The sequence below is a fragment of the Nycticebus coucang genome, chromosome 14 (assembly GCF_027406575.1).
Source record: "Nycticebus coucang isolate mNycCou1 chromosome 14, mNycCou1.pri, whole genome shotgun sequence".
Classification (NCBI taxonomy): Eukaryota; Metazoa; Chordata; class Mammalia; order Primates; family Lorisidae; genus Nycticebus; species Nycticebus coucang.
The window spans coordinates 28,638,348-28,661,339 of record NC_069793.1 but is presented as its reverse complement, the minus strand read 5'-3'; the positions used below and the strand labels follow the sequence as shown (position 1 = coordinate 28,661,339).

Below are 22,992 nucleotides of genomic sequence, written 5' to 3'. Positions count from 1 at the left end.
TGCTTTCTTGGAGGATTTTTATTGTTTCATGCCTTAAGTTTAAGTCCTTTATCCATCTTGAATCAATTTTTGTGAGTGGGGAAAGGTGTGGGTCCAGTTTCAGTCTTTTACATGTAGACATCCAGTTCTCCCAACACCATTTATTGAATAGGGAGTCTTTCCCCCAAGGTATGTTCTTGTTTGGTTTATCAAAGATTAGGTGGTTGTAAAATGTTACTTTCATTTCTTGGTTTTCAATTCGATTCCAAGTGTCTATGTCTCTGTTTTTGTGCCAGTACCATGCTGTCTTGAGCACTATGGCTTTGTAGTACAGACTAAAATCTGGTATGCTGATGCCCCCAGCTTTATTTTTGTTACAGAGAACTGCCTTAGCTATATGGGGTTTTTTCCAGTTCCATACAAAACGCAGAATCATTTTTTCCAAATCTTGAAAGTACGATGTTGGTATTTTGATAGGAATGGCATTGAATAGGTAGATTGCTTTGGGAAGTATAGACATTTTAACAATGTTGATTCTTCCTATCCATGAGCATGGTATGTTCTTCCATTTGTTAATATCCTCTGCTATTTCCTTTCTGAGGATTTCATAGTTTTCTTTATAGAGGTCCTTCACCTCCTTCGTTAGGTATATTCCTAGGTATTTCATTTTCTTTGAAACTATGGTGAAGGGAGTTGTGTCCTTAATTAGCTTCTCATCTTGACTGTTATTGGTGTACACAAAGGCTACTGACTTGTGGACATTGATTTTATATCCTGAAACATTACTGTATTTTTTGATGACTTCTAGGAATCTTGTGGTTGAGTCTTTGGGGTTCTCTAAGTATAAGATCATGTCGTCAGCAAAGAGGGAGAGTTTCACCTCCTCTGCTCCCATTTGGATTCCCTTTATTTCCTTGTCTTGCCTAATTGTATTGGCTAGAACTTCCAGCACTATGTTGAATAGTAAAGGTGACAGAGGACAACCTTGTCTGGTTCCAGTTCTAAGAGGAAAAGCTTTCAGTTTTACTCCATTCAGTAAAATATTGGCTGTGGGTTTGTCGTAGATAGCTTCAATCAGTTTTAGAAATGTGCCACCTATGCCTATACTCTTCAGTGTTCTAATTAGAAAAGGATGCTGGATTTTATCAAATGCTTTTTCTGCATCTATTGAGAGGATCATGTGATCTTTATTTTTGCCTCTATTAATATGGTGGATAACATTTATAGACTTGCGTATGTTACACCAACCTTGTATCCCTGGGATGAAGCCTACTTGATCATGATGAATGACTTTTTTGATGATAAGCTGTAATCTATTGGCTAGGATTTTGTTGAGAATTTTTGCATCTATAAACCATAAACATTTTCATGGGAAGGAAAACAGAGCAGATTGTCAGAGTTTATTTCATGATTTGGTCCCTCTGCCTGGTTTTTGATAGGCCTAATCTGATTTCTTTGCACTTCTGAGACTAGGAATCAGTGCTTACTTTCATTTATAAACTTCTATGTGCCAAGCTCTGTTCTAAGCCTCTTACATTTTTGACTTATTTACTCCCCAGTATTGTCCTGTGATATACAGCATAGGTACACAACCACAATGTTATATACACACACATACGTACACTCTACTATTATTTCTCCCATTTTATATATGGAGAAACAGATACATAGAGATGTTAAGTAACTTGCCCACAAAACTAAGTAGTGACAGAGCTCAGATTCAAACTTGAACAATCTGCTCCAGAGTCTGTGCTGTTAACCAGTCTAAGCTATCTGTGGTTCATTGGTGTTGGATGATGGAACAGCTGGTATAACATAATTTGTTGGAGTGAGATATTTGAGATTGGGATCTTCATGCCTTGAACAGAACTTGTATCTTAGATTCTTTCCCGTATTTCCTTGGAGCTGGGGTGTGAGTAGAAACCAGATGATGTTCACTGCTGAGATTCTGTAACGCTTTCCATTAAAGGGAAGTTGAGGGCCAGGAAAGCTGCTTTGGCCTCATTGCCACCCAGTACCAAGGAAGAAAGTATTCTTCAAGTAGTGATGAATTCATTATTGAATCAAATCCCTTTTTAAGTAAAACCTAGAATGTACCATCTTCTTTCCTTTCAGAATTTCAGCATAATAGAGTTTAAGACTTTTTATTATTGGGCAAAATTTTAACTTTATAATGAGACATTGAATAGGTGAATGAATTTCCTGTAAGTTGTTTATCATTGGTGAGAATGCTGTTCCATTGAATTATATTATGCAGTACAAACCATAGGTGTTATTAAAAAGTGGAGAACTGCCTTTCTCATCTAGGTCTGCTAAGAACTTGCCATAAGTGACCATTTTTTAAATGTGTGACAAATCTTTATGATTTTCTATGTGTGATAAACTCAGTATAGTTTTATATATGGAGAAAGTTTTGAGATACACAAAAATCAAGAAACGTAAATCCTCATAGACATAAACAAATGAAGCCCTCAGTAAGCCAAGCAAGTTGAAACTTGCATGAATGAATAAAAAAGGATGCTACTGACTGTGTTTCTTAGAAGTGAGACAATGGGCCTTAACACAGTCTGTCTCAAAGCTTTCATGGTGACCCACATACACGTCACCTTGTTGTCCCTTAGCTGAAAACTCATGTTGCTTGTGTTGGATGTCTGCCTCCCTTCCTCAGGGGGAAAGAATAAGCTAACAGTATTCCTGGATAATCATTCCAGTGATGGTGAAAGGCAATGAGTCAAAGGGCTTTGAAAAAGACCCAGGTTCCGCTCTTGGCTCCTGTATGGTGCTGGCAAGTTACCTTACCTCTCAGAACCCCAGTTTCATCACCTGTAAAAGGGGAATAATAATAATAAAAATAACGTTTGACCATTAGGGGGAGCTAAAGGATGACTTGCATGGTATGGGAATCTGTTTATCCATTCATCTCTTGATAGACATTTGGGATGTTCCAACTTCTGGCTATTCTGAATAATGTTGCTATGAACAATCATGTACAAAGTTTTTGTGTGGATAGACATTTCACATCTCTTAGAGTATATGCCCAAAAGTGGAATTGCTGGACCATGTACTCTGTATTTAACTTTCTGAGGAACATATCATATTCCAAAGTGACTGCACAATCTTACAACCCCCTCAGCAACGTATGAAGCTTCCAGTTTCTCCACATCCTCAACCACACATTATTATCCATCTTTTCGATTATGGCCATCCTCATGGGTATGAATTGGCACCTTGTGAGTAGTCTTGTTTTGAAGTTGCATTTGCATGGCAAGCACATTTTGTCATTTACACTGCTTATATTCATCAGAGGTAAATTACAGAAGTTAAGAGAGCTTTAACAAACCCCTTTTCTCCCCTTGGGTCCCATCACTAAGTCCTGACTGCCTTCTTTATCAGAGGAATGCCTACAGGAGGTGGTTAAGCCTAGGCATGGTCTTTTAGGGAAAGTCCTCATCACTTCCCCTTTTATTTCCCTGGTTTCCCTTTTCCTCACCTCCATCTCATGGACTCAGATGAGGGTAGGCTGCAGGGAGAAGGGGCTTCTCCATTTTTTTGACCTAATGCCCCCTGCTCTAGGTTAAAGAGCATCTTCGAATGATTTTATTAGCTTACCAGATATAGTAAGTCTGTATGGATTGCTATAAAAAAACACCATAAACTGGTAGTATTAGGGGTCAGGAGTCCAGGGTCCCAGTTCCTTGAACCCAGGTGACCTAGATTGATTACTCAGCTGAGCTAGAGCAATAGAACCAGATACGGCAGTAATCAGAAGCATAGGTGAGTGGAAACTGAAAATAAAACTAGAGTGGCAGAGGCAGTGTGGATAGAAAGCAAAAGTAACCTACACAAGTTTCAGAGTAACAGAATATTTATTTAGGAAGAACAAAGAAAGTTTAGAGCACTTCCAAAGAGAGTTGGAAATGGGTCCCTCTTATGGAGGCGAAAAGGTGACAGAGACCCCAGACTCAAAGGGCTGCAGGGATATAAATACTTTCTCCATTTGAAAATGACTGCAAGTCTTTCATTGGTCTCTCTGAGTCTCCAGGAAGTATTGCCCTTTTCTATTGGTCATTGATTGTCTCTTTCTATTGGTCATTGGTTACCTAGGTTACTTCATACCCACATTCTTATGGGCCCTTCAGATTTCCTGGTTCAGCAGGCCAGGTTTTCCTCCCATCCTCCTTGAAGTTCCTTTTTTAGTGTCCATTCTTAGGTAGTTTCTCAATGATAGAAATTTATTGCTGACAGTTCTGGAGGCTGGGAAGTCCAAGATCAAGTCACTAGCAGATTTCGTGTCTGGTGAGGCCATTTCCTGGCCCATAGATTGCATCTTGTCACCATTTCCTCACGTGGTGGAAGTGAGTGAGAAGCTCTCTGGGACCTCTTTTATGAGGGCACTAATCCCATTCAAGAAGACACCACCTTTATAACCCACTCACCTCCGAGAGGTCCCACCTCCCATTACCATCCCCTTGAGAGTGAGAATTGCAACATAAAAATTTGTGGGGGACACAAACACTCAGACCATAGCTCCAGGAGACTGCAGGCAATTTGGAGGACGAAAGCACTGAGTATCAACAGAGATGTTCGGGCTTGGAAATGCTATCTGTTTCCAGATTAGGGTCATAAGCTGCATGGTTTGGGTCTTGCTCTTCACTAACAATGTGATTTGGGGTCCATAGTGTTTTGTCCAGATTTCTGGCTTTTCTTTAAAAATTGGCAGGCCTGGCTGTGTTGTTCTTAACTTCCACGTTGCAGTTGCTGGCTGGAGCTGAGCCTGGCTTCCCTGAAGACTGGCTTGGGCTGTCTGATTCTTCACAATCTCTACTACTCACTGTTACAGCACAGTGGGCCTTCTCCACACGTGTCACCTGCCTCATCCCTGAGAATATTAGTGCCCAATTCCCTCACGAACCTAATGGGGTAAGCAGAGGCTATCGTAGATAGCAGGACTAAATATGAGTACTTGGGATCCTAGGTTTCCAGCTGTCCCTGTATCATCACCTCACAAATCTGAGCAAGTTGCAGGTGTAAGGTGGGCATCTAGTTTGTCGTTCATGGTTCTTAATTACTTTTTATGGGCCAATCACTGTTCTAACATATTTTCATTTATTAACTCATTGAATCCTCATGAGAACCCAGTAATGACTCCAGTTTACAGATGGGAATGTAAATGCGCAGAGAAAACACTTATTCACAGTCCATGTGTAACCGTGGTAAAGCCAGGATTTGAAGGCAGGAGCAAATAAGAGCATCTTGCACGCTTGCTTGTAGTACAGTGTCTGGCTCATCCTGGGGGTTCAGGTGCAAGCCTGGCCTTACAATGGTTGTTAATGTGCTACACGGCTGGGCATTGATTCCTCCTAGCCAGTTGCGAAAGCTATAAGCTGGTGTAGAAGATGTGTGTGTTTGGAGAAATGATGCCTCTGATTCTTTTCAGCTCTAATTTGTGGTGATTTTCTAAAAATTGCTAATAGGAGAGGGGCATTTGGGATTTGTCAAGAAGAGAAGACAAGCACATAGGTAGTTGGTCACTCCCAAGGGCAGTCCCTCTCCCCCCCAGTTGCAGAATGCTATGGGCTGGATGTCCAAAGCTCCTCTCTCAGCTCTAATTGTCCTGATTGCTCTGATTAGTGAAGTCCACCGGGCAAGGCACCACGGCCTCATTTCTTGTCTTTCTATCCCCAGGAGTGAGACATAAGCAAGTGGTAACACAATAGCATTGTCCTCACATACACAGGCCCCCTTTGTTTCCCCACCACACAGAGCAGCGGCTTTGACAATGGCCTTGAATGACATTTTACCCTCTTTTCTCCAATGTTACACTTGTGTTTTCAGTTCTGGAATCAGCTGAACAATTATTTCCTGGTAATCAGCGTTTCATATTTTCCGTCCACTTCTCCATTAGTCTTTAGGCGCTTTAAGTCAGTGAGCGAGTCAGCCTGTTGAAACATCCCCTTCTCGGGAGGCTGGAAGGCTGTGGTGGTCTCTCACCTCTCCCCTGCAAGGTAGGACCTGTCCTGGCAGAAGAAACCAGTCCAGGTAACAAGAGAGGCCGAGAGCCTGGGGGTGGGGGTGGGGTTGCAGGTGAGGGCTTGGGGCCCAGCCTAAGGAGGATGGGCTTCTGGGGTTAAGATGCCCTGTTTACTTGAGAGTCATTATCTTCCAGTAAACAAATAAATAAGCAAAAGCAACAGAAGTCAAGTTCAGCAGCCTCCCTACTAGAGAAATACTCTCTGCCAACCTGACCCCTGTTCAACGTCTCTGGTACCTTTGAGTGACTAGAATTTTCGGGCCCATGTAAGTTTATTGAGGTGACCATTCTTTTTTTTTCTTACAATTTATGTAAATAACATTGTATATTTTCATGGACATGCATATACCTAAATAAACGTATAAAAGATGGATTGAAAGGTAACTAATAGTGGCTAACAGTAAGCTCTTACTGCTTGTATTGTATGCGTCTACCTGTTGCCGTAGACATCTCACTGAATTAGTAACAATAATAGCAAACACTTACACAGCGTGCCTCAGATTTTTGCTTGATTGAAGCCCAGGCAGTCTGGTTCTAGAATCTGTGCTTTTTATCACCATGCTCCTTGTAAAACATTTTTTACAACATCATGATAATAAACCAAGGTCATAGCAAGATTTCCCTTTGACAAGTAATGACATCCAATGATAACTAGGTGTATGCGTCCTTGGCCCTGTGCTCAGCAATGTTCTCAGTGTTTTCCATCTTTTTCCTCATTTGTTCCACATAATAACCCTTTCAGTTGGATACTTTATTATCTCTATTGTGTAGATGAGGAAGTTAAAGTACAGAGAAGTTAAGTCATTTACCCAGGGTCATGTAGCCATTAAATGGTAGAGAATGGATTTGAACTCATCTTTCTTTGGAGCGTCCTATGGATCTAAACCTTCCCCAGCTCTGCTGGTTTGGAGTTAGTGTCCTTCTCCAGTTCCTGCAGTACAAAGAGTGGCATTCATCCCCTGCTTTACCAAACATCTGCACCTAAGGCCAAAGAATGTGGGCGCTTTCAAGTGACTTGCCATTGTCATTGGTTTTTGTCTTGCTTGAAGAAGATGGAATTGCTCAGGGGTGGCAGTGAAGGAATTTGGAAGGGTAATAATTGCTCAATAAATGGCATCTCTTTCTTGGCCAGAGACTGGACTAAGTATCCACATATGTAGGAGGACACATATGTATGTGAAATAAACAGGACTCACTGGGTATATGCAACTTTTTTTTTTGCCTATCGCTGTCCCTAAATTTTTTCTGTGGGGCATCACTCTTCCCTTGTCCCCGGACAAAAACTAAGGCAGGTCCATGACTCTTCTGCCTGCCCTTGAGGAATCAAAAGTTCTTTGGTCACTGCTAGTTCCAGCACCATCTCATTCAGCAGTGGTGTGCCCAGTCCTGGGAACAGGCTAGACCCTCGAACTTCCTTCCCAGTGGAGACCCCTCCCCTTCCTCCAGGGGCAGCATGCAGGAGAGGCAGGCTGTGCTTGGCTTTTCCTTCCCACCTGCACCGTCCTTATCTGGCTCACTGAGAACTCTAACTCTTGGCAGCAGGAAGGAGAAAAGACAGGAGGGGAAAGGTGCTGGGAGGGCTGACTTGGCTAATGCCGTGGTAAGCCGGCAGCCTGCTGCCTGGGTCTGCTGGATATTTAAACCAAATTCTTCATATCTTGGCACGGTTTCACAACTTTAGAGAGTATTCCTTGTTTCTCACCTTTGGGGATCTCTGAACTGCTTGCCCCTTCAAGCTGAGTGCCTAAGACTCCTTCCTTCGTTCCCAGGAAGGTGTGCAGCCCTGTATGGGTCTGCTAGTGCTGCTATAACAAAACCACCATGGACTGGGCAGCTTAAACAACAGACATGAATTTTCTCAGAAGTCCAAGCTCAAGGTGTCAGCAGATACGGTTTCTCCTGAGGTCTTTCTCCTCGGCTTGCAGATGGCCACCTTTCCCTGTGTCCTCCATGGCCTTTCCTCAGAGCGTCTTTCGTTTTCACTTAATCTCCTTTCATAGGCCCTGTTTCCAAATATAGCCATACTCTGAGGTCCTAGGTGTACCTCATCCTTACATCCCGCTACACACAAACATCTCATTAAGTTTTCATAAAGAACACTAGGAGATAGATATCCACACATGGATGAGGAATCTGGAGCTCAGAGAGGTTGGAGAAGTCACTCCAGATAGGCTGTTCAGCTAGTTGGGGGCGCAGGAGCTGAGACTCTGGCTTTAACCCACTTCACCATACACTTCTCTGGGTCTTCGTCATCCAGACTTCTTAGAGCTTTTTCTTGCTAGACTTTGGTTGATAAAAAATTTCCCTCTTAGCAAAAAGTTGTGAAGGTAAAGGAAGTCTTCATCCCTGCATGCTCTGCTTGTGATTCCGGGGCTGGTGATGGAGGTGACAAGTGCATCAGGAGCTTTCTTAAATGCAGCTTGGGACGAGCTCTATGTCACAGGGCTTTCTCTACCTGCTTGGAGATCCTCCATCCCTCCCTCCAGCATAGCTCAGTTAGCAGGAGAATGAAGTGGAAATGCAATTCCCTTTTTGGTGGAAGTCTGTGTGAGCAATACTGTGTGCTGAGAATTGTACTCAAGGCAGAAGGGGCCGTATCATCTCACCTCCTGTCTCTCAGGGAGAACTTTACCTACAGAGGACTTCAAAATATAGAGTGAATTCTCTCTTTTTAAAAAACCCTTCTTTTGTTTAGACTTTTAATTATTTTCTTTAAAAATAAAAAGGCCAAGCTGGTCGTTGTCTCATTTTCTAGGAGAGGGAAGGCTGCAAATGGATCTGGCAGTTGTTCCTGAACTGGTGCCAGGGCCGTGTCAGGAGCACAGGGCTGGCCCGGGCTGGGGCCCAGGGATCAGGACTGGGACGGGCTGGAGCAGCAGCTGACTTGGCCGAGGGAGGAAGAGAGGACAATATTTCTGCTGACCCCGTCAGTGATTATTTTATGAACACCTGTTGTGCCCCAAGGCCCTCATGGGCTCCCTGCCAGGAAGGGGAAGGTTGTTGAATGGGAAAAAGTGACCTCTGAGCTTCTGTCTGGTTCCCAGAGGAAGGTGAAGTGCTGGAAGGAGGGGGGTTCAGGCGATGGAAAGGAGGCCTGGGAAGCATGCCGGGAGACCTCCCAGTGGTTTAAACTGCTCAAGTACAGGCCAGAGGTCAGGGCAAAGTGAGTCAGGAGAAGGAAGAAGGTGGGGGAGCTGCCAGCTGAGCATTTGAAGCTGGGTAGGTAGGCTGGGCCAGGTGGGAACACACAGGGGGTGTAGCAGAGAGGTGACCTGAGTGGGTTTACCTCTTAGGGAACCAGGACATGAGGACACAGGGTAGCATCAAAGGAGTCAAGGTTCAGAGAGATAGGTAAGGCAGAATGAGGGGCAGAACTAAGGCCAGGATGATGGGAATGTGGGGAGGGTTAAGCTAGAGAGAGCACAGGAGCTTCCAGGGTCAGAGTAGGGTCAACTGAGGTGGGGGTCCGGAATGCCCCTCGGGCTTCTGACATGGACCACAGAAGGGGTGCTGTGCCATTCCCAAGGGGTGTGGAGGGGCATGGGGGACCCAAGCACCCTTCTTAGGTGGGGATGCGGGGCACAGGGAGGATTCTTTCTTTCAACAAACCCATAGTGAGGGGTGCCGTAAGCTGAGTGCCTGGGGCACACTGCTTCCCCCACTGCCAGATGGGGGACAGCCAGCAAATACGGGAGTAACGCAGGTGCAACATCTCAGAAAGACTCTGACCGGGGAGGTTGGAAAATAACCGGGGAAATCTGCATAGGGACCAAGTACACAGTGATACTGGAGAAATGTTAACTTGTTTTAGTTGTGATAGGGGTATTATGTTTTGGGATAATATCCCTCAGCTTCTTTTCTTTCGGGGGGATGCAAGTTGGAATATTTAGGGGTGAAATGTCATCATGTTTGTAATTTCCTTGAAAACAAAATAAATAAATACACAGAGACAGAGACAGAGAGAGAAAGCAAATTTTGTAAAACATGGCCAATTGTTGAGCGTGTGCGGGAGTTCCCTGTACTACTGTTAACATGCTTTTGGTTTTTCGGTGTGAAATCTTGTATAACAAAAACTTAAAAATACAAAGTAGCAAGAGCATTGATGGGAGATGGGGGGGAACACAAAGGAGGGATCCCAACTGGGTTTTGCTGGGTACGAGAAGCTTCCCCAAGAAAGTATCGTCGAAGACGTGAGAGATGAGCGGCTGATGGTTGGGGGATGGGGGAGAACTTTGGAGAGAACGTTCCAGGCAGAGGGAGTAGCATGTGTAGGCCTGGCAGCCTCTCTCGCCAGAGGAACAAAAAGGTATTGAACGTGCACGTAAAATGTGAAGCTGGGAGTCCCCAGGAGGGAGGAAAGGAAGGGTGAGCAGTCTTGTAAGGGCCGTCCGTAGTGTGAGCGGGAAGACTGTACTGCACAGATGCCAGCGCACGTGTGTGGAGCTGCCGGGCCTGGCACCCCTGTTCCGAGCACTTGATCTTTATGAGCTCAGCCATCCTCACTGTGTCTTTGCTTAGGTATGTACACAGCAGCATCTGTATTTTAGAGAAAAGCACCTGAGGCACAGAAGAGAATTAAGTAACCTCTGCAGGACTCAGGATTGGAGTCCGGGCATGAGCCCATGCTGTTGCAACCACGAGACCACGTGGCCTTTGCAGCCCAGTCTCTGTGTGGAAGAGGAAGACCCAGTGGGACCCGAGGCAGGGAGACTGCTTAGGAAGCAGCTGCGTACATCCAGCTTCCAGATGATGGTGGCATGAACTAAAACATGGGGATGGAGAGTCATAGGCGGGATAGAGAGTAATTTTGGAGTGAAAACGTCAGGACTCGGTGATTGAACAGTTGTGTACGGAGAAACCAAAGATGATGCCCAAACCACCCCCACTGAACCCGGGGTTCTGCACCACTCGCATGAGAAAGAGGACAGAGGGAGCAGCAGCACAGATATCCCTCGTAACAAAAGGGAGACGGCGTCAGCAGACCCCTGCTACCCGCTGCACCTCCAATCCACATTTCTCTCATCCAGGCTTCATTTTGGTGTGACTTGCCATCTGTACTACCTGAATTTGATAGTCTGTGACGACCGGAAAGTGTAGAATCTACACCCGAGATCATTCCTTTAGCCTCAGTTGACTGGCAAAACAGAGTCAAACCACAGGTCCCTTCTCTAATCATCTCCCAACCACGCCAGCCACAGTTAGCCTCGAATGATGTGACACGCACACCTGTGTGTCTCTCACCGGAAGCCCTTGATTTGGGGCCTCTTCCAAGGGCTTAACTGAAATGAAAATTAAACGACTATTGAAAACACGGTAGAAAGAAAAACTGTGGCTGTTTTTCTAATGTTTATTGATTTGTAAGATCTTCTCAGGCATGAAAACCAGATTCACAGCATCCTGACATTGGATTTCTGTGAACTGGAAGAGAGGCTTATTGATTGGGGTGGGGGGTGTCCGGCAGGGCAGGAATGGGCCCGTCCTAGGTAATCACCCCGAATCAACCTTCACTTGGAATGAGGGACACTGTGGACCAGGAGGGTCCTCGCAGCATCCTCAGAAGCCACTAAGGCCACTTCTTGGTTTTATATCAACTCTCTTGGGGGTTCTTGCTAAAGGCCCCAAGAATTCCCGGGGTTTATTTCTGAGTCAAAAATGATGCAACTACTCCACAAATCCAGGCAGAGAGGACGTTCTCTGCATATGCCCTTGTCTTCTGCTCCTTTCTCTGAAGGCACTATTCATGTGATAGACGCTTACTCATCTGTTGTTACGGACTACATCCTGTTTGAGGGGTTAGCCTTACCGCCATATACCAAATTAGAAAAATCCTTGCCCTTCTGGAGTTTATACTCTGGGGGATATTGTGATCAGGGTGGGGTGGAGCTTTCTAAATCTTGCGCTCGTGTGCGTGCATTTATGTGTGTGTGTGCTTGTGTGTGTCTTTGTGCGTATGTGTGTGAGAGAGAGAACAGGTTTGTGCCGTCCATGTGATTGTGTAGCTGGCTTTTTTTTTTTTTTTTTTACTAACAATATGTCTTGGAGCTCATTCCACAACAGCATGAATGGACCCTTGCACAATGGTCCTCTGTAGGGATAAACCTCCCACGGATAAACTTAGAGTTTTAACTTTTATTTCCACAAATAGGGGGTGTCTCCCACAGGTTGCCATATATAGAAAAATTAACAAACTAATTATTATAGTTTATATTACATTACATCAAAACTTAGAAAAATATTTTGTAAAATTTATATGAATATTTTGTAAATAAAAGTACATTTCACTGCAATTTCCCATTTTCCCTATGTATGTAGGTAGGTATGGCGGTTTGGGGGATACCTGCAGTGTTGCAGCAAACTTCCTTCTGTATATACTGTGGGTAGACATAAGTCTGTACATTTACTAAATTATGGTATGTAATAATCTCCGTGCCCCAGTTTTCTCATCTGTACAATGAAAGTAATACCAACTACCTCTTCCTTCTAGCCATCAAGGAATGGCAAGTCAAAACCACAGTGAGACAGCATTTCTCACTCTGGGTGAGGGAGAATGTGGAGAAGTTGGAAGCCTCACATCCTGCTGGTGGGAATAGAAAGGGGTGCAGCTGTTTTGGAAAACGATCTGACTGTTCCTCAGAAGGTTAAATCCAGAGTCACAATTTAACTCAGCAATTACATCCTGGGTATATACCCCAGAGAAACAAAAACGTATGTCCACACAAAAAGTCGTTCAGGAGTATTCTTGGCAGTGTTATTCATAATCACCAAAATGTGGAAACAAGGCAGGTGTTCATCAACTGAAGAATGGATAGATGGACAAAATACAGCGTGTCTATGTACTGGAATATTATTTAGCATTAAAAAGATATAAAATACTGCCGCGTGGCACAGCATGGGCAAACACTAAAACTTTACACTGAGTGAAAGAAGGCAGTCATGAAAGGCCACGTGTCATCTGATTCCAGGTGTATAAAGGGGCCAGAATAGGCAAATGCTTAAAGACCGAAAGTATCAATAGAAAAATGATTTCTCAGGGCTGGGAAGGAGGGAGGAGACGGAGAAATGACTTTCATAGATATGAAGTTTCTATTTTGGGGGTGATAAAAATGTTCTCAAATTTACTGTGGCTATGATTGCACGTATCTGTGAATATAGGGTGTCCATGATTTCGTGTGCAATTAACTTTAAATTGCACACAAACTTTATGGACACTCTGCTAAAACCCACTGAATCATGTACTTTAAATGGTTGCATTGCATAGTGTCAGGGAAACGGTCCTATTGTCTGAATGTTTCTGTTTCCCCAGAAGTCATATGTGGAAGTCTAATTACCAGTATGATGGTGTTAGGAGGTGATAAAGTCCAGAGGGTGTGGCCCCCCTGAATAGGCTCCATGTCCTTATGAAAAAAGTGGGAGAGAAGCCCCTCACCCCTTCCATCACATGAGGAAACAGCAAGAAGGTGCCGTTTGTAAACCAGAAAGTGGGCTCTTGCCAGACCCTGAATCTGCCAGAGCTTTGATCTAGAGCTTCCCAGCGTCCAGAACAGTGAGAAATAAATTTCTGTTGTTATAAGCCATTCAGTTTATGGCATTGTGCTGTGGCAGCCCTGAATGGACTAAGACACTGTGTGACTTATATCTCAATAAAGCTGTTATTTAAGACAAATAAAGTTGCTGTGAGGATTGACCGAATTACATAAAGGTCATAAACAGGTGCCTGGCACGTTGTATATCCTGGGGGTGCCAAAAAATGTAAACACATTCTAAGCAATGTTATCTATGTGTTACTTCTCCACTGATGGTCACCACTTAGAACATCTCTTGTAATTGCAGAAGTCAGATGTGACTTGTGTTCATCTTTTATTATTGGCATATTTTGAGGGTTACAATTTTAATGCAGATTTTCCTTTCTTAAAATGCATATGCATTTGGTTGACACCCTCTGTATGTACCCACTGCTCTTGATGTTGTGTCCAGGATGTGAATTTCTAAAAGCAGAGCAGCTGAGCTCAAAGGGTAGGTCCATTATTTTTTCCAAAGCTCTTGCAAACTTGCCTTCTGCAAAAGGCTTTACCAGTTCACCCTCCCAGAAGTAGTCCCTGAGGATACCTGTTCTTCTCTTTTCTTTCTCAAAGCAGAAAAGTCTGGAAGAACATGCACCAGAGTTTTCTCTGGTGCTTTCTCTGGGTGATGAGATCGGGTATGAATTTTCTTTTCTGTTTCCTGTATTGCTTATCTCTATTTTCTCATAGTGCCAAAAAAGAGCATGTAATAATGGTGTAACATTTTCAAAAATAAAAGCACCCTCCCATCTTCCCCTTGAGGCTTCCACCCCTCAACAGGCTTGGTAGTGATGAGCACCCAAAGACCCTTCGCTGACTGGTGCATCTTAAAGAAAAGACCTGAGTGAGCCCTTTTCATTGTGAAGTGTTTGTTGTAAATTTTCAGAGGAAACAGCCAGGGGGCGACAGACTTAAACGTGGAGGAAATGGCAAAAAGTGTGGTCATTGTCAGAGCCCCGTACTTGCCAGAAGATAGGAAACAGCCCCATAGTAAAAAATAGTACTTATGAATCATACTTGTGACTAGCTACCAGAAACAAGTTTGCAAATGCCACATGCCTTTTCACAACAACCCCATGACAGGTACTGGTGCAAAAATGGAGTTTAAGAAATTCACTATGGATTTTTGGAATTAAAGACACACTGCTAGTTAAGTGGCTAAGATCAATATTATTAAGATACCTGTATCTTAACAAGAGTTACAAGTCATGAACCAGGGTATTTTATTATCTCATTTAAAAGTGAGACGGTATTAGTGAAAAATAGCCCACACCACAGAGTCCCAAAGCTGCAGATGCTGGCATGGATGTGGAAAGAAGGGAACACCCTTACACTGTTAATGGGATTGCAAAATAATACAGCCTCTTTGGAAAGAAGTACGGAGACTCCTCAAAGAAATCAAAATAGACCTTCCATTTGATTCCACAATCTTATTATTAAGTATCTAAACAGAAAAAAAAATCTTTTTATCATAAGGACATTTGCACTAGATTGTTTATCACAGCTCAATTTATAATCACCAAGATGTGGAATTAACCCAAGTGCCCATCAACTCATGAATGCATTAATAAACCGTGGGATATGTAACCATGGAATACTATTTAGGGATAACAAAGAGAGAGACTTTACATCTTTTGTATCAACCTGGATAGAGTTGGAGAACATTCTCTTCAGTGAAGTATCACAAAAATTAAAGGCAAGTATCCAATGTATCCAATACTAATATCAAACCAGTAGACAAACTAATACATGCCAACACAAGAGAAAAACTCAATTTCATTTAAGTTGGGGGGATGGAGGAGACTGGAGGGGGATTGGTGTGCCCACACTTAATAGGCACAATATAAGGGTGTATGGCACCCTTCCTGGGTGAGGGACACAGCTACAACAGGGACCTTACCTAACAAATGCAAACATTTGCAACCTCATGGTTTGTACCCTTGTATTAATTGGAAATAAAAAAAAAAAGCAAGAATGTAGCTTGGGCAAGCATCTGGGGAGGCTGACCCAGCAGCTCCACAGTGTCCTCAGGGTGAGTGGTCCTTCCACCTCTCTGCTCTGCCATCTCCCTGTTGCTTTGGCTCCAGCAGCGTCCTGTAGGCATAGCAAGGTCCCCTGGGGAAAGAAGGACAGTTTCTTCTTAGGGCCTTCTCCTTGGAGTAAGGAAACTTTTTCTGGAAACCTGTTTCCCTTCCTTCCAGCATATTTTCCCCATAGGCTCACAGTCTTATGGCTCATTCTAGGTTCCTTAATCACTTACCAACTCGGGAGCCCATGATTGGCAGTGAATGGAATTTTCTCCAGGCCGATTAGGGCTGTCCCTGGAGTTTGTGCTGGCGGTAAGTCCTTGTTCCTTCAGGAGGGAAGTTCCCTGAGAAAAAGTGGGATTCTATTTGGAAGAAAGAAGGGGAAATAGATGGGATGGAGTTGGGCAGAGGAACCAGCAGGTCCAGCATCAGCAGAGACGCAGACTTGCTTCATCAGACTCAGTCTCCATTCCCACTTGTATCGTTTCTGTGTCTTGGCCAACACTCCGGTTAGAAACTGATTATGGAAGGTAGAACATAGAAATCACCCACATTCCCTCTTTCTCTCCATCTTCAGGTCTTATCCTTTATGAAGGGGAATTTGAAGGCTTGATTTGGGGCAATTAGGAGTGAAATAAATGATTTTTTTTTTGAGACAGAGTCTCAAGCTCTCAAGCTGCTGCCTCAAACTTGGGCTCAAGTGATCCTCTTGCCTCAGTTCTTCTATTTTTAGTAGAGATGGGGTGTTGCTTTTGCTCAGGCTGGTCTCGAACTCATGAGCTCAACTAATCCAACGCCTTGGCCTCCCAGAGTGCTGGGATTACAGGCATGAGCCACTGCACCTGGCCAAGTAGTTAATTTTTTAAATATCCCAGTCTCAACTAGATAATTTCCATCTTGGGATCACTAGCCTGGGAAGCATTGCCCTTGGGTCTCTCAGGAAATGTCCCTTTGGGATGGTCTCTACTTGGCAGCTTAGAAGACTGATTTGATTATTAGTATAGCATTGGCTTTTAGATTTAGAGGACTTTGGAAACACCTGCTTGCCCTCTTCTCCTGGGAACCACATTTTTAGCTGATGTGGTGGATTGAGGTACTGTTCTGTGGCTTCACTCGCCCCCTTCCCACCTTGTGACACACTTCCTGCCTCCCTGACTTTGCACCTGACCTTTGAGTTGTTCTGCTCAGTGGAATGTGAGTGGATACACCTCCATCAGAGGCTTTCGGCAATGCTTCCACTGCTTGGTTTGGCCTTATACTCCTTTAACCTTCAAGAGACAAGCTCACCTGGGCAGCCACGGAGCCCCAGAATTAGTCACATGGAACAGACCCCACCCTGACCTGAAGCAGAGTTTCCCTAACCAACCTGGAGATCTGTGAGCAAGAAAAATAAATGCTTGTTTTCCTAAGTCACCATGTTTTTTTTGTGTTTTAGCAGTTTTTATTTGTAGCAGTAACAATGGCTGACTAATATAAGTGATATTTGGGGGCATTGCCCAGTGGTGATGGATGGTACAGCTGTGAGAACATGTCCCATCCCAGCAGCTCCTGGAACAGCAAGTGTTGAGTATGGCGCAGGGAGGGAATGAACCGGAGATGTTTTGGTGAGTTTCTTGGAACATCTCAAATTCTAAAAACATTCTCTAAACTGTTCTCTGAACCATTCTCACCAAAATAAGCTTCATGGCCAAGAAGTTGCTAAATCATGGGTTTCATCATCAATACTCAAATGTATTGTAATGTAGAGAAAAGAGCACTTGGACATGGCCTGGTTTTGGACCACATTGTGTATCACCGTTCAGCTCCTGTCCAGTCTGTGCTTTGGACAAGCCTTTAATTTCTCTGAACTTTGCTTTCTTTACCTACAAGTTGGGAGTGGTTAAAAGAATAAAGTGATTATATCTATAGTTTTCAGCCTGTACTTTGAATGGGTAGAATTTTTGTTTTCTAAGCAAAGTCAGTATGTAAAGCTGAGAACAGAATACCACACTCAATTTAAAAATTCCTTATTGGGTACCACGTCTTTCAATTTTTTTATTATTATTAAATCATAGCTGTGTACATTAATGTGATCATGGGGCACCATACACTGGTTTTATAAACAGTTTGACACATTTTCATCACCCTGGTTAACATAGCCTTCCTGGCATTTTCTTAGTTATTGTGTTAAGACATTTATATTCTACATTTACTAAGTTTCACATGTACCCTTGTAAGATGCACCGCAGGTGTAATCCCACCAATCACCCTCCCTCCGCCCATCCTCCCTCTCCCTCCCCTCCCTCTCCCCCTTCACCATATTCTTAGGTTATAACTGGGTTATAGCTTTCATGTGAAAGCCATAAATTAGTTTCATAGTAGGGATGAGTACATTGGATACTTTTTCTTCCATTCTTGAGATACTTTACTAAGAAGAATATGTTCCAGCTCCATCCATGTAAACATGAAAGAGGTAAAGTCTCCATCTTTCTTTAAGGCTGCATAATATTCCATGGTATACATGTACCACAATTTATTAAATTTTGGCAGAACCCCACCAGGTTCCTTCCTAGAACCCTTAGGGTTCCCTGCAGCCTTGTTTGAGAACAACTGATATAGTACAAGCACTCTGCAAATGGTGGTGGTGGTGAACGTGGTGTTGATGGTAGGTGCATGTGATTTCTGAGTCTCCCAAAAGGTTTCCTAATCTTTTCTTCCTCCCAGATCTCACTCACTGACTATAATCTGAAAGCCACAAATAAAGATTTTGTGTGTGTGTGTGTGTGTGTGTGTGCATACATATCTTCAAACTTGAAGGGCTGCAGAAACTTAGCCACACTCAACAAGTCCACTGGAATGACCACATAGTCTTGTGCACAGGTCCACGATGTCTCCAAATGTCTTTACAATCAGCCATGATTATCCCTTTGGTTATGTGGCAATGCTTTGATTCTATGTGCCTATCTGAGCAGAGCAATTTACCACCCTGACCTGGAAGAATGCTGTATCCTCTCATGGGAACACATTATTATTCTGCGGTTTGACATAGTGCTTGGCTTCTTCACTCTTATGTGCTACAAATTGTACCCCAATTTCCTTCCCCAGGGACATTCGCAGTTCACCAGTCTGTCTGACAGTGAATAGCAATATGTGCAACTGACTGTTGCAAAAACAGATTTCACCCTTAAATCAGAAATTGGCAGCACACCTCTAAAGGGCTCCTGTCTGTTCAGCTTACTGCTCAAAACTACTTTGTTAAGAATATTTCTTCTTTTAAGTTAACTTCCCTGGGTCATTGATAAAACTGAGTTCATTAGAATCTACCCAGAGAGCATCAAACGGGGATGAAATGGAGGTTCTTAGTTTGAATTCCTCCAGGAGTCAACCCTGAGACTAAGAATACGAATGCAAGTAATTTACTTGGAAGGTGAGGAAAGCGCTATTAGAAGAAAGAAAAGTGAGATAGGCAAGGAAAGTAGCCAATGAAAGAAACATTGTCAGAATTATTACCCCTGTGAGTGAGTGGCTGAAGCTAAATCTTAGCAGAGAACGTTCTAAAGCAGCATGACATGTAACACACCCAAAACGGAAAGGAGCTGGGGATAATAATACACCATCTTCCCAAGTCACCGGTTAAGAACGCTTCCAGGGCATGAATCTCCTGGCTTTTCTGGACTTCCAGGTGCATGGGCAGAATTCACCCTGGAGGGCAGAGAATGCCCTTGAGTGTGTGTGCACACATGCCCACCCACTGCAATGCTAAGGCTGGAGGAGAAATGAGCAGGGCACCGAGAGTGCATTACAGTCGACCCCTGGCGTTATCTACCCATGTCTTCTACGGTCATTTGGTTCTGTCACTGACGTTTCAAGGTGATTGCCAAACAGTTTTTTTTTTTTTAAGTAAATCAAAAGACTAAAACTTGAGAATTCATGGGACAGATTCCCACGCTACAGAGAGCTGGGGTCTTCACAGCTGTAGTTGGCTCTGAGGCCAGAATAAATAATCATCGTCTCCTTGTATACGCTATTCTATTTCCCTTCCTCCCAGTCAGCACTTTTGTTGATCAAGGCTACTTATATATTGAGACATTCCAAGCCTCCATCCCCAAGGGATCTGAGCCTCTGGTCACTGCCTTTGGCAAGCTGTGGCTATTGCCCTAGCCTATTCACAGTCACGCAACAGAGAGCACAGTTATCACCGGGACCCCTGTGACTCTCTGTGTCCCAGACATACTTCTCTCTACCTCCACCATGGCAAGTTATAACATCAGGATCAATTCTCTCTGCCTGCTTCTTTATGAGCAATGAGTCCCCAGGCAACCAGGTGTAAGCCACGGCCGTGGGTTTACTGTGGCTCGCTTGGTGTTCCTGGCAGATGTGTTCTCTTCCCCCGAATTCCACACCAGGAACTAGCAGCTCCTAAAGTTTGGAGAAGGAAAAGCACAAATTCTCTGCATAGGTCATGGTGAACGAAAACAAGAGGAGCCACTCTGACTTAAACTCCTTGTTTTTGGAACCCATGTGATCTAGTGATCAGGGACACAGCATTAATGACAACCATTGGTTGAGAGTAAACTACATTTTGAAGGACAGCACCTTGACCCCATAAGTAGTACATAAGATGGACAAGTTGATATCTTACACATACCTTCATGAGGCCCTTTCAATCTTATATTAGATCAACAGCATCTGAGTGATGTGATATAAGAGAGAACCAGTAGATTTTGTAACTATTGTAATATCTCAATTACTGTATGTATACGGAGTCCTTGGAAAGGCCATGTTATGAAATAGCCCATGACAATTAAAATCAGACTTCTGTGAGCCCTAGACAGTAGGGCTAGCTGAGACACTGAGACTCATATTCTAAGCCTGGAATTCATTGTCAATTCCGGTACCCCTTTCCTATGGAGACTTTGACTTTAGTATAAGAGACTTGCCAGGGGCTGTGAATTCAGAATGCTTCGCAACTTTCTTATTTGCACAATTAGTTCCTGTGCTTGATTTTCAGCACAATCTACTCTCTGGCTGTAAGAGGTAAGGATCTCTTTAAATGACTCTGCAGAGGCTTCTGGGTTTCACTCCATCACCTGAGTTGGTAGCTGGGTGATTTGAGCCTGTCATTTTCCTCCTGCGGTGCTTCTGTAGCACGTAAGTAACCACTGATCAACTAACCAACTCCATGGTCCTATAATTACCATCGCTGTCCTGTGTCTGCAGTGCTGGGTATCACATAAGCATGTCTTTCCATTTTCATCCCATCCTAATTCGCTCCCCATACAGTCTCAGTCCTTGGTATGTGACACCCTAAAAGTATGAGCAGCTTGTCCCTTGCAACTAGCAACTGGTCTTTGTTGCCATCTGGCCAGCAAATGTTCCGACTTCCAGAATTCCATCCCAAGATATTGTTTCTTAGGAGCACTGCTGGTATTGGGAAGACATAGAGACAATGATTCCAGTACCGAGAGTTAATTCAGAGCATGGAAGCATGGTGCTTCCACCAGCATACTGATGGAAGCACCAGTAAACAAGGGAAGGCCAGCAAATGCTACATGATCAAGAGTTACTGTAGTGCACCTGTTCTGATCCTTTGTATAACTCTGGAAAACAATGCAACATGCGATTCTTAGGGTTATCCTACCTGAGTGATGATCCCAACTTTGGCCAGATGTTAGTTAAAGGCTGCTGGGTGGTGGTGTTGGTGTTAATTCCTGAGCCCCCCAAGGATGCCTTGCAGGTGGGCAGAGTGGACACTGGTAGCCAGAGAAAGCCCTCTGGCAAAAAAAAAATGTGGATGCTGGTCACTGAAAGTCAGGCCAGTGCGCCCTGAAATGGTGACACCCAAGGGGATATGAGCAGGGCACAGATAGCATTGATTTCAGAGAGGGAGAGCTTGAAAATTCAGTGACTAAGTTTAAGGAAGGAAAGGATGTCAGGACAAGTCAAAGGGCATTCAGAGTTTCCTAATGTTTATTTTGCTCAGTGCTAATCCATTCTAAGGTGTGGCTGCTTAGCATAGCTGTTGGTAAAAAATCTTAAAGAGGTAGGAAAAGAAGCACCTCTTGGTGAAAAATCCAGCACTGGCATGACATTTTCAGAATTTCAGGCAGGCATCCTGGCTTGGACTGGGCAGGGCTGGGGAAGCAAATGTCTTAGTGGACTCTTGAGTTGGCATGCTCTGCTGGGTTCAATTTTATATTGCCTTAATCAGCCCCCTGAAGTTACAGTAAGAAATTTGGGGAATGTATTACTTTTATGGAAATTATAGAACATTTAACCCTAATGCACTTGCATAGATTAAGTTTATAGTTTAAGATGTTGCTTTTTTTTTTTTTCTGGGCTGAGGAGAAATTATCTTTGGACAAAGGTAGACATGGCACCTGTTCATCACTGTAAAAACTCCATCTTTTTACAGTGGGGCTGTTGATGAGTATGTTTTGCTTTTTCACTCTGTTGGTTTTTACTGGTGGCTAGTGTTGGAATCATAGCTGCCCATCGACCTCTGTTCTCTCTGAGTTCTAACCAACAAAGGCACAGACCTAACGAGTCAAAACATCAACTTATGAATAGGAAAAAATTGGAGCCTGGATGGATGTTCATTAATAATACAGGAAAGGTTAAATAAATTATGGTACATCCATAAAATGGAATAATATGCAACTACAAAAAAGAATGAATATGCTCTCCTTGAGCATTCATATGAAAATGGGCAAGAGCGAAGGGGCATAACATATATTTGAAGTGTCTTATATGTTCATAAAGTTTGGAAGGAATCATAAGAAAATACTAATAGGTGGAGCTTGGGGATAGGAACAGGATAGATGGGGCAGAATGGGAGGAAGACTATTTACTGAATACCATTTTTAGGAAATATGTCAACACATTGCTCACATACATCCAGAGATCTAGAGAAAGACTCAAAGAGGGGAAGACATAGAGGTGATGGATTAAAACAGTCTCTTTGCCCCTTAGGCCATAAGCCGTCTGGATGTGTCTTATCCTGACTTTGGGAAAAGAAAAAATGTAGGTAGGAAAAGATGGGAAGGTATAAGTGAAAGAATGGAGAATGGGTTATTCTGCCTGACAGTCGAGATTGCCATCTGTCTGCTACACACATCACTGGTGAGTTCTCTCCATTTTACTCTACAGCTGTGCTTTATACCAAGTGGGTGCTCAGAAATATGACTGCTAAGATCTGAGCCAGCCAGAGTGTCACATAATCTGTTGGGCCAGCTCTTTACTGCCAGGCACTTGAGAGGCAGTGAAGGTGATGGTTAAGAGCAAGGTCTCCTGCATCTGAACAAACCTATGTTCAAGTCATGGCTCTGCCACTTGCTGGACATGTGGGTATGAGTCCCTAATTCATCCTCTCTGAGCCGCAGTGTCGCCATTGGTAAAACGGGAAAAATACTGGTGC

The 22,992-nt window shown here is 43.6% G+C and overlaps 1 long non-coding RNA gene across 1 annotated transcript in view; it reads left to right on the top strand.

Annotated features, from left to right (window-relative positions):
* Nucleotides 1–5,912: 5,912 nt before the first annotated feature.
* The window catches only part of LOC128564724 (uncharacterized), a 65,687-nt gene continuing 48,607 nt past the window's right edge, over nt 5,913–22,992 (top strand). The window contains exon 1 of the long non-coding RNA XR_008374145.1: nt 5,913–5,984. This is a non-coding gene — a long non-coding RNA (uncharacterized LOC128564724). The remainder of the gene's footprint in view (nt 5,985–22,992) is intronic.